Source organism: Erinaceus europaeus, chromosome 9 (assembly GCF_950295315.1).
Source record: "Erinaceus europaeus chromosome 9, mEriEur2.1, whole genome shotgun sequence".
Classification (NCBI taxonomy): Eukaryota; Metazoa; Chordata; class Mammalia; order Eulipotyphla; family Erinaceidae; genus Erinaceus; species Erinaceus europaeus.
In genome coordinates, this window is record NC_080170.1 from 78443862 (window position 1) to 78456059 (window position 12198).

The 12198-nt window shown below is 39.3% G+C and overlaps 1 protein-coding gene across 1 annotated transcript in view; it reads left to right on the plus strand.

Moving 5' to 3' along the window:
* HACD2 (3-hydroxyacyl-CoA dehydratase 2) overlaps positions 1–12198 on the plus strand; it is a 123593-nt gene that overhangs the window by 82362 nt on the left and 29033 nt on the right. The gene's annotated exons all lie outside the window — the stretch shown is intronic.

Genomic DNA, 12198 nt, shown 5'->3' on the forward strand with positions numbered 1-12198 from the left:
TATCATTACTGTATGAGAATCCATAGCTAAACTTTCATTTCTTGGTATTAGGAAAGAGGGTTATTTTCCAGTGTTTTTTTTCAGTTCTTTCAATTTTTTTTTTTCCTGTAGAGTTTTCTGTCTGCATAATCCTTCTGCTCCTGGCATACATTATTTCTCTATTTTTTTTTTTCTTCCTTTCAATTTCAGAGAGAGCGAAAAGAGGAAAGATACCACAGCACTACTTCACCATTAAGGAACTTTGTATTTATACAGTGGTTTGGGGCGGGGGGGTTCAAACCCTGATTCTTGCACATGGAAAAATGTGCACTCTACTGGGTCCCAGATGAGCTGTCTCTCACCACCATCTCTTCAGTTTGTGCTCCAGGGTTATTGTTGGGGCTTGGTGCCTGCTATGGTTATTGTTGAGGTTTAGTGCCTGCTATACGAATCCACTGCTCCTGGCAGCCATCTTTTTTTTTTTCCTTCTGTTGTTGTTGCTGTTGTTGCTATTGTTCTTGCTGCTGTTGTTGTTGGATAGGCTAGGATAGAGAGAAATTGAGAGAGGGGGAGAGAAAGATAGATACCTGCAGACATACTTCATTGTTTGAGCCCCTGCAGGTGGGGAGCCAGGGTCTCAAACCAGGATCCTCACACTGGTCCTTGTGCTTTGCATTATGTGCTTTTAACCTGGTGAGCTACTTCCCACTCCTCATCATCTCTTCAGCTTTTAAAAGTCATTTATTTCTGGCTGATGCCACCTTGAGGTAGAGTGCTTATAGCCACAGTATTCCATGCTCAGTTTTCCAAATACAAAAGCTATCTTTAGTATTATTAGACCCTTTGGGACTCATGAAATATATTATTTATACATTAGCATTACTCTGATAATTTCTTTGTCTTTTGTTCTTCTGACATTCCTGTCAAAACGTTTTATTTTCACATTTTATTTTTACTTTTCATTTTTATTAGTGAATATTTTGAATTTTTATTGTCCTATGATATACATACAGGAAAGTGGCACATAACTAGTGAGTTTTTATCCCAAAGTCAATTAAGGTACGTTGTTACTATTATTATATTGTTATTTTTCTTTTATTGCCACCATGGTTATTGATGGGGCTTGGTACTAGCACTTTGAATATACCACTCCTAGCAGCCATTTTTTTCCTTTTTTTCTTTCTATTTTTTTTTCGGATAGGACAGAAAAATTGAGAGGGACGGGGAAGATAGAGAGGAAGAGAAAGATAAACACCTGCAGACCTGCTTCACTGCTTATGAAGCAACCCCCCTGCAGGTGGAGAGCCATGGACTTGAACTGGGATCCTTGAGTGAGTCCTTATGCTTCATGCACTTCACCCAGTTTGCCACCGCCGGCCTCCTTTCTAATTTTTATTAGATAGAACAGAGAAACTGGGGGAGAGGGATAAAGAGAGGGAGAGAAAGATAGATACACCTGCAGATCTGCATAATCTTTTGTGAAGTGCTCCTGCAGGTAGAAAGTGGGAGATCTAACCCGGGTACTTGCGCTTGGTAATATTGTCATATATATATATTTTTTAATGGATAAGGACAGCCAGAAATCAAGAGGGAAGAGGGTGATAGAGACGGAGAGAAACAGACACCTGCAGCACTGCTTCACCACTCGCAAAGCTTTCCCCCTACAGGGGGGGCCCAGGGGCTCGAACCCACGTCCTTACGCATTGTAATACATGCACTCAACCAGGTGCGCCACTACCCAGCCCCCCCCCCTTTTTTTCGTCTCTCAATCCTTGAACAATTTTATACTTTCTATTCAGGGAAGGATATAAAATGATTTCAGTTTTTAAAAAAAATTTTTTATTATCTTTATTTATTTATTGGATAGAGACAGAAATCAAGAGGGAAGGGAGGGATAAAGAGGGCGAGAGACAGAGAGACACCTGCAGCCCTGCTTCACCACTTGGGAAGCTTTTCCCCCTGCAGGTGGGGACTGGGGGCTCAAACCTGGGTCCTTGTGCATGATTTCAGTTTTCTATATTCACTTTTAAAAAATTGACTTTTATCAAGGAAATGTTTTATAAGACTGTTGTCTCAGCAGTACAGTTTCACATCTCTCCAAAATATGTGTTAGTATCCCTTGCCCACTGTCAAAGGATGCTTGCCTCCTAGTCTTAGTGACTTCAGGTCTGTAGGCATAGGCTAATGGTTTATATATTTCACCCTGAATGTTCCCTTGCTTTGTTTCTTAAATCCCACATATGAGCAAGATGTGACCACTTTTTAGAGTGATCATATTTCTTTTAAATAGTTAAAGAAAAGCAGGCAAGTAATTCATAATGTAGCACATTATACCATTATTTTACTCTTGATTATGTAAAGTTATACTGATAATACCATGTACACTTCTGGATTTTGAATTATTTTTCAAAATTTATTTATTTTAATATTTATTTATTCATTCCCTTTTGTTGCCCTTGTTGTTTTTTTATTGTTGTTGTTATTATTGTTGTTATTGATGTCGTTGTTGTTGGATAGGACAGAGAAATGGAGAGAGGAGGGGAAGAGACGAGGAGAAAAAAATAAGACACCTTTAGATCTGCTTCACCACCTGTGAAGGGACTCCCCTGCAGGTGGGGAGCTGGGGGCTCAAACTAGGATCCTTACGCTAGGCCTTGCACTTTTGCACCACCTGGGCTTAACTTGCTGCACTACTGCCCGACTCCCCACAATTAATTAATTAATTGCCTCCAGGGTTATTGCTGGTGCCTGCACTACGAATCCACTGCTCCTTGAGGTTATTTTTTTCCCCTTTTATTGCCCTTGTTGTTTATCATTGTTGTGGTTATTATTGTTGTTATTTCTGTCGTTGTTGGATAGGACAGAGAGAAATAGAGAGAAGAGGGGAAGACAGAGACAGGGAAAGAAAGATAGACACCCACAGACCTCCTTCATTGCTTGTGAAGTGACCCCCTGTAGGTGGGGAGCCGGGGGCACGAGCCGGAATCCTTATGCCAGTCGTTGGCGCTTTGTACCATGTGTGCTTCACCTCCTGCACTCCTGCCCCAACCCCCCCATTGGTTTTTAAGCTATATTCTTCCTTTACTTTGGTTTCCACATTATTCCCATACTATGACCCTAGTTTTGACCTTATAAGTCTGCAGTGACCTCATTTTTTCCCCAAATTTATTACAGTCTTAAATAGGTAATTATGTTGTTGTTGTTTTTTGTTTGTTTGTTTTTTCTCAGAAAGAGAAAGTACATTAGATATCACAGCACCAAAGCCTCTCCCACTGCCTGGGGCCTCTCATATGTTGTAACTAGGAAATGAACTTGGGTTGCATGTGGCAGAGCAGTTATCCTCCTAGGTGAGCTATGTCTTCAGCCCTGGTCATTATGTGGTTTCAGTCATTAAGTATCAGATACATGAAAACAGGATCTTATCAACTATACAGTATTTAGTTGCTTTGCCAGTGCAATCTTCTATTAGTGACCCAGGACTACTTTAGCAGATGTATCATACCTATCTTCTGCTCTCCTGTTTCACTGACTTCTCCTATTCTGGCAAAATGGGGAGACAGACACATCAGAAATGCCTACTATTCCAGAAATATTGTCAACCATATAGCTGTTAATGACATTTGCTAGAATTTTCTGACCATAAGACTGGTTGACTTAAAAAAGTACTAGAGAGGACCAGGCAGTGGCGTGCCTAGTTAAGTGCACATAGTACAAAGCACAAGGACCCACAACAAGCCCCTAGCACCCCACTTGCAGGTGGTACATTTCACAAGTGGTGAAGCAGATCTGCAAGTGTCTCCCTTTCTCTCTCCCTCTCTATCTACCCCCTCCTCTCTCAATGTCTCTCTGTCCTGTTCTATAAAATGGGAAAAAATGTCCACTAGTAGCAGTGGATTCATAGTGCCAGCATCAAGCCCCACTTGTAGGCAAGAAAAAAGAAGTACTATAGATTACAAGTACTGGCTGGACCTGGCTGTTGGCCTCAATGGCCATGTTGCTTAGGAGATTTATAGACTCAACATCTAATGTGTGAACATACCATGTCATACTTGAACTTGATATAAGTTAAAGTTTATATTTCTTTCTTTTTTCCATTTTTTATATTATTTATTTATTTAGGATACAGAGAGAGAAAACTTGAGAGGGAAGGGAGAGATGGAGAGGGAGAAAGACACCTGTAACACTGCTTTACTGGCCATGAAGCACCACCCCTTCTCCCCTGCCCCCCACCCCCACAGGTAGTGCCTGGGGACTTGAGCCTGGGACCTTGTAGCATGTGAGCTCTACCAGCTACACGGTTGTCCAACCAACCCCCTAAACTATGTATTTCTTTCATTTGCATATTCAAAGTTGTTTCTCTACCTAATTTCTACTAATATTAATATGCCATTTTCATATAATACAGTTAAGTTTTATTGTCTCTCTGACACCTCTTGAGTCTTCTTACTTACACCTAATTAATTAACTTGCTCCTTTCTCATGCAAGTAGAGTCCTGCTATTTCAGTATCATAGTTCTTTTCTCCTCATCCCCCTTTTCTTTGAACAGAACTCATTTATTCATTTTTTTGTTTCTAGCAGTAGATTCCTTAGAGGTTCTTTTGTTTTCCCCAACCAAATCTTTGATAGCTAACTTGAAAAGCCTTTTGGTGTGACATTTCAAAGGCCAGTCACTCAGCTTCTCCTGGCCAAATACCATTTCTGCGTTAGAGGAAGTTTCATATCAGCTCTAATTCAAGGCTAAACTTCTGTTTCTTAAAAATACCTTCAAAATATCTTTATTTCACCTGTATATAATGTATAAGAAAGAATAAAAAGAATTAAATAACTAAACATAAGGAAATTACCCAGAAATAATTCCTTAATAAAGCCTTTTTTTTCCTTAAACTCTTTCTCACTCTTTTATAGTAATGTTACATTTTTTTTCATACTCTTCTACTTTCACTTTCAGTCCCCTTTACCTCTTTTTTTTCCTTCTCTCTTGTGAAGTGCTAAGGTATAGTCTTCAAATCTAGACACTAATTTCCTCATATCTGACACATACTTTCTTTTTTTAAAACTTTTTTTTTGTATATTTGAATAAAGGCAGAGAAGTTGAGAGGGAAGTGGGGAGATAGAGCAAGGAGAAAGACAGCAAGATACATGCAGCACAGCTTCACTACTTGTCCTTGCATAGCAACTGTTACATGTGTGCTTAGCTATGTGCGCCACCACCCAGCCCCTTCATATTTCCTTTTTAAAAGATCCTATGGAACATGCATCCTCCTCTGTCTCTTTAATTATCTACTCCATGAAGTGTCAGACTGTGGTAAATGTCACCATATATATTGCGGAACTGAAAGGTGATCTCGTGGTTTCTTTTATGACTTATCAACCCATCAGCAGTTGTTATCGCTCTGCTAAAAGCTCTGTCTTTTTTTTCTTTCTTTTTCTTGTTTTAAGATTTATTTACTTATTTATGGTAAAATAGGGAGGGGGAGGAGAGAAAGAACCCAAAGCCTCTGGAGCCTCAGACATGAAAATTGGTGCCCTAATAAAACTAAGCTATTGCCGCCTAAAGGTTGCTTGTTCATTTATTTTACTTAACATAACGTAACCTTCCGCTTTTTTGGAGGGGCACCATAGTTACCATTTGGGCTCTGCACCTGCACAATTCTTATGTTCCCAACAGACTTTAATTTTTTTTTTTTTAATAGAAGGTGCGAGAAAGGAAAGATACTACATCACTCTCCTACTCATGATGCTCCCCCTGTGCAGGTGCTCCTGTGTAGTGACTAGTAGTTCAAACTTGAGTCCTTGTACATTGTGATGTATGTACTCTGCCAGGTGAGCTACCAACCGAACTCCTTTGTCTTTCTATATAAAGAGACCAAACATATAAGCAGAATAAAGCCGTGACAAGCCATACAGACAGAAATACTCCGCAAATAACCTAGCTGCTGCTGATCAGAAGCCCTACTGATAACATAGTCAATTAACACATATTTTGTGTATTTTAAGTATTATGTACTGTATACTTACAATAAAGTAAGCTAGAGTAAATGTCATTAAGGAAAACATGCCACAAGATAATGTTTTCTGTTTATAAGATAAATCATCTATCTGTGGATACTTGTATCAATATTATCTTAGATGAATGTAAACACAGTAGAGAGCCAGAGGAAATAGCTAACCTGGTAAGGTACAAGCTTACTACCATGCCTGTGGTCTTGGTTTGGGCCTTGACACCACACAAGAGGTGCCATCAGGGGAAACTCCTATGCTGTGGTGTCTTTCCTCTCTATGTCTGTGTGTCTGAATGAGAAAAGTGGCCCGGAACAGTGAAATCAATTATGCACATGGTTGTGTGTATACACACACACACACACACACACACACACACACACACACACACGTACACACCCTATTGCAGGTGTTTTGTGTGTTATTAGCACTAAGCACCAAAAATAAAATTTTAAATGTCTAAAGGAAATTCATATATATATCTTATTTTATTTTTACCAGTGCACTTCTCATCATCTCTGGCTAATGGCAGAGTCCGGATTGAGAGTTTGTTTGCATAACTGTTACGCTATCTCCACTGCTTTTTTTTTTTTTTCTTTCCACCATGATTATTGCTGGGGCTGAGTGCCTACACAGTGACTCCACCACTCCTGGAAGGACAGAGAAAAGTGGGAAAAGGGAGAAAAAGAGATACCTGTAGCACTGTTTGTTTCACCTACTAGAGATGGGTACCTGGGTCTTGAACTCTGGTCTTTATGCATGGTGATATGTATACTCTGGTGCTTCACTACCTAGCTCCTTCCTCCCAAAAATCTTTAACAGAGTCACATTCTCATTTCTACCTTATATATAGTCTTTAAGAGTAGAGGCAGGAGTTGTCATTGTTATTAAGCTCCTCAGACCACTTTGTGAACTATAAGATTAGAGAAATTTTCTCTGATATCATATGTTGAACTGTGATATTTATTTGACCCTTTGATTTTACTTCACATGTCTACTTAATATCTTTTTCCAAGTCTAAGAGCCATGGCTTCATTCATCCTTCGTGACCATCGTGAACAGGGTTTTGGTGAGGCTCAGAGGCCATCTCCTTGCCCTCATTCCCTCCTGGGCACTATGCTTGTGAGAGGCCATGCCCCTCACATAGGGGCATAGTTTGCTCCTCTAGGCCCATTGTCATTCACATAGTGGCATTCTACCTTAATTATTAAAGGCCATTAGGATGTCTTCACTATCTTTTGGTCCTTTGGAATACTTAATGTCTAAAATCCATCTATTCCCTTACAGATTTCTATTTTACATATTTCTGTAGGTGGATTTGCATCACCCTCACTGTTAAAAATAGCATCCCTCCAAAAGGTAGAAAAGCCTGATTATTTGATTGCTAATCAGACACTGTCAAACTCTAGACAACTCCTAGGTAAAATGAGCAGAGCTTGAATCCCATTTCCACATGAGTTAGTAATGGACGTTTAAAAGTTGTATTGCTTTTATTTATTTACTTATTTATTTGTGGTGCTGAGGTTATGTACATGCATGATTCCACTGGATTCCATGGATGAGAGAGAGAGTACCCATAGCTTTCCCGGTGCTATGGTACTCTCATGGTGCCTGTACTCAAACCCTAGGTCTCATACCTAGCAAGGCATGCACTGTTCCAGATGAGCTGTCTCACAGCTGCTGTATAGCTAGACGGTTCATTCTACCCTTGTGTAGGGCTATTTAGCATAGATGATTTTGGCAAAAACCAAACTGCCTGTTTTTCATTCAGTGTTTTTCTCTCTGTTCCTTTACATTTCCTTAAACTGTGTATAGAGATTTTATTTCAAAATGTTGAAAAATATTCATATAGTTTTAGGCTCACATAGGTTCATTTTTGATTTCCCATTATTGCACCTATCTTCCATTATGTTTCCTTAGTCTTTGAAAAACTCCACTGGAACTCATTTGTTGTTTGTACTCTAGTGGCACAGTTCTTTGATAGTAATAACACAGTTATATGAAAGCAACTAAAAAAAAAAAAAAGAGGCAACCAAGTCTCTCATCACAGCCATTTCCTCCAGAACATAGCCTCCTTTGTTAATTAACAATTGAATGGGTCCCAAGTTTAGCAAAATCAGGAAATTGGTGTCATGTGTCTCTAATGTTAATCTTTTTCTCCTCTGGGCTCTCATTCTCTGCAGCCTTCTCCTTGTGGTGACCCTAAGCCATAAACACCCCTACACTTGAAGCTTCTCAGGACCTTTTCTCTCGCTCTCTCACCCCAAAGGCTAAATCTGACATTTACTATTCCCAGTTGTCAATTCCAGCATGAGAAGGAGCCATTACACCCGTCAAACTCCGGAAGACTGTACTATTGCCTTCACTTGGGGAGTTTGAATCAGGGGAGGTGGAGCCAGGACTTGACCTGCCATCCCCAAAGGAAATGTCCAACTGTTATGAGGTTCCTCTGAGACCCAGAGTTAGACTGTCCTGGCAGATTTACTCTTAATGACTTGTGACTTCTTTCTTTCCTTCTGCCCCAAAACTCCCAGATCTTAGGTTCTCCTATGCATTTTTCAGTTCAGCTAGTCTTTTAAAACTGCATTCTCTTCCACACCCCATGTAATTGATGTTTTGAACTCATCAGTGGGGGTCTCACACATTGCTTCTATTTTTGCTAAGGAAGTTTCTGGCCAAGATTATGGTTGGTTGCATCTTCTTCAAGTATAAGGCATTTCTACGCTGTTGGATAATACTTTTCTTTTTTGGCCAAGCCATTTTAAAATTTCTGATTATTAGTCATTTACAGGATTGAAAGATTACAGTGTGTAGTTCTACATTGTGCCCACACCACAGTTCTGTGTCCTCACCCTTCCAACAATAACAACCATAGTTCTCACAAAGTCTTGGAGACAATCTGTTTACTTCTGTGTTTTTTTGTTTAAAACTATAATTCCATCCCTTTTGTCATATTGGATGGTATCTTGATAGTTGATAATACTTACAAATAGTAGAGAGCCTCTTTATAAAGAGCCAAATCTGGTTGAAATTGAGAGATTAACAAAAATATTTGACTTTTGACACTAGGAATCTCATGGAAAGAGGTTTAAGGGTAGAACAAATAAAAAGTTATTATCTTGGGTATAAAATAATAGTTTTCTAAATAAGCATGAGGAATCTGCTAGCTGGAAACCTAAATGGTGTCACTTTAGTTACATGCCATCAACTTGAACTAAACAATAACATGGAGAAGCTGCACTATAGAATTGTGCCATCGGGGTCAGGTGGTAGTACGCCAGGGTAAGTGTGCACGACAGTGCGCAAGGACCTGGGTTCAAGTTCCTGGTCCCTACCTATAGGGGGAAAGCTTCACAAGTGGTGAAGTAGAGCTGTAGGTGTCTCTCTCTGTCTCTCCCTCTCTGTCGCCCCCTCTTCTCTCAATTTCTCTGTTTCTATCCAATAATAAATAAATAGTAATAATAAAGAATTGTATTGTCAATCTGTACTTTCAGTGGAGAGTTCCTAATAAATGAATTCTGGCATTTGTACCAATTTTATCCATGGCTTTAAAGTTTAATGGATTAAGATGTAGATTCAGGCTGTTTGGTGCTAAACATATCTCTTTGGTCAAATATAGTGATAGAAAGAATTGTACATTTTTCTTTTGAATATTCCCTCTATCCCATATAGCAAAATCCCATGAACTTTTCTGCAGAGGTAGGTTCCGTATTTGCACCTTTCCATACAGTAACTTCTAGTTGCATGTGAACACTTGTTAAACACTGGAATGAGCTTAGTATGACTGAGGGTTGAATATTAATTTCAGATAGCCACAGGAAACTGGAAGTTATCATTGTAGACAATGCAACTGTATTGAACATTATTGACTTTCTTCCTGATTTCTTTGGGAGATGACACCTGTTCCTTACACATGCACAATCTCACACCTGGCCTGACTTTTTCATTCTTTTTTAGAGAGAGTGACAGAGGGAAAACTACCACAACACCAGTGTCATGGTCCTTCCATGTGGTGCCAGAGCTCTAACCCAGGACCTGCACTCTACAAGCTGAGCTGTCTTTGGACCCCATCTTTTTACCATTTTTGTTTTGTTTTCTCCAGAGTTATCACTGGGGTGTGTGCCTGCACTATGAATCCACTGCTCCTGGCGAGCCATCTTTTTTCCATTGTTGTTGCTGTTATTGTTCTTGTTGTTGCTGGATAGGACAGAGTATTTGAGAGGGGAGAGGAAGACAGAGGGGGAGAGAAAGACGGACACCTGCAGACCTGCTTCACAGTTTGCAAAGCGACCGTCCTGCATGTGGGGAGCTGGGGGCTCGAACTGGGATCCTTGCCCTGGTCCTTGTGCTTCACACTATGTGTACCTAACCCAGTGTACTACTGCCCAGCCCCCTTTTTACATTTTTATTGCCTGATTTATAATTTTTAAATTTTTTTTAAGTTTTGTTTTCATTTAAACTAATGGAGAGAGAAAAATAAAGAGTCCGATTTCTCTGATATTTGTGATGCCAGGAATTGAACATAGGATGCTTTTGAGTACAGTGCTTTATCCACTGCACCAACTTCCAGCATGCTTTTTTATTTTAAGATTTATGTCAGAGAGAGACCACGGAATGAGATATGGAGATCAGAGCAACACTCCAGAATCTATGGTTCCAGCAATGGGACTTGGTGTACTTCATGCTTGCAAGTTCAGAGGCTACCACTGCCACACTTACCAGGGCACTTCATTTTTTTTTATTTGCTTATTTATTTACTGATATGAAAGGGAGAGAACATACGCCAAAGCATTAGGTTGGCATCATGCACAAAACTCTGGTACTACCTAGCTGCTGTCTCATGTATATCACTGTAGGGATCTTGGAAAACAGATAATCAGTGGAAATCTGTTAGGTTTACTGGAAATGTTAAGTCCTAATCTCAGGTCTGGGGTGCGGTGTGAATGGCATTCCCAACTGTTACAGAGGTAGCAGTTAAGCTGGTGAGGGAAAAGGCCACATGGACCTACCTCTACAGTGGAGGGAATAACATGTCTCTGGTCTGCCCCTTTTCAACACCATTTGAAAGGTTTGTTCTATTTGAGCTTAAAGACGCCATGGAAGTACAGTAAATGTTGTTTTCCTAATGAACTAAGAAATTTTCGTTTCACCCTATAAAAGTAAGGTGATTGGTATGCATCGTGAGCATTACTAAAATATGTCAGCAAAATCAAGAAATGTTAAAAATGATTACCTATAACTAAACAGGTATGCACCACAGGAAAAAAAAATGAATAGCATTGTAACAACTTGATTAATATTCATTGGAAAACTTTTACTATGTGGGAGAAGGAACGATCTTTGATGTTACTTAATTTTATTCCAAAGTATCCTTTATATACTGGAGAGTTTTTCAGTATAACTGTATTTAAAAGCATGAATATGGAGCATCAGATAAAGTAATTAAATATATGAAAATTGACATGAATGCCAGTTCAACTTCCTGACAGTTGGTTTGCATGCTGAATATAGCAGATAATTGGTCTCATTGGGAATCTTGAAGACAAGGGTAGAATCTGAAGAAATCATTTCTTACACTCACTTCTGTGAAATATATATGTAATTTCAGTTTTTCAAACAAGAGGACTCAATAGCCTTCTTTACTTTCTCATATCAATAAGCTTTGTATTTGTCAGGAAGCTCTTGTTATAAGCTATATTGTATCATGGATAAAATAAAATATTACTAAGTTGTCTGCATTTTTCAGAGAGAGGACCCTTCTCAAGTCTGAAGTGAAACCCGTTGCACTTTGGGAGTTTGTAAGACATGATTTGATACCCACATGTTGGGTGTATGTAGATGCATGCTGGACTAGGCTTTGCATTTTAAAGTGGGCAAACTAATTTAAATTAGGCTTGATGTATTGAAGACTAAACTGATGTCTCCTTTAGATTGTTGCCTTAAACATTTTTTTTTTAACAGTATGAGTATTAGCATCTTCTTTCTTATGCTTTTTACCTCTGGTATAAATTACCAGAATAACTGTAACCTTGAAAATTGTGCATCTCTTTGCGTATTGTTGTGCTGCTCCTGCTGCTGCTGCATCTGTTCAGATTTAAAGACTCTTTATTGAGATTGCTGACTTAAAGTGAAGTATGCCCAGAGCCTCAATTCTAAAAACTAATCAGTCTATCAAAATCTTAGAATAAGGCTTGGCAGTTTTTAGGACATGAGAGTTG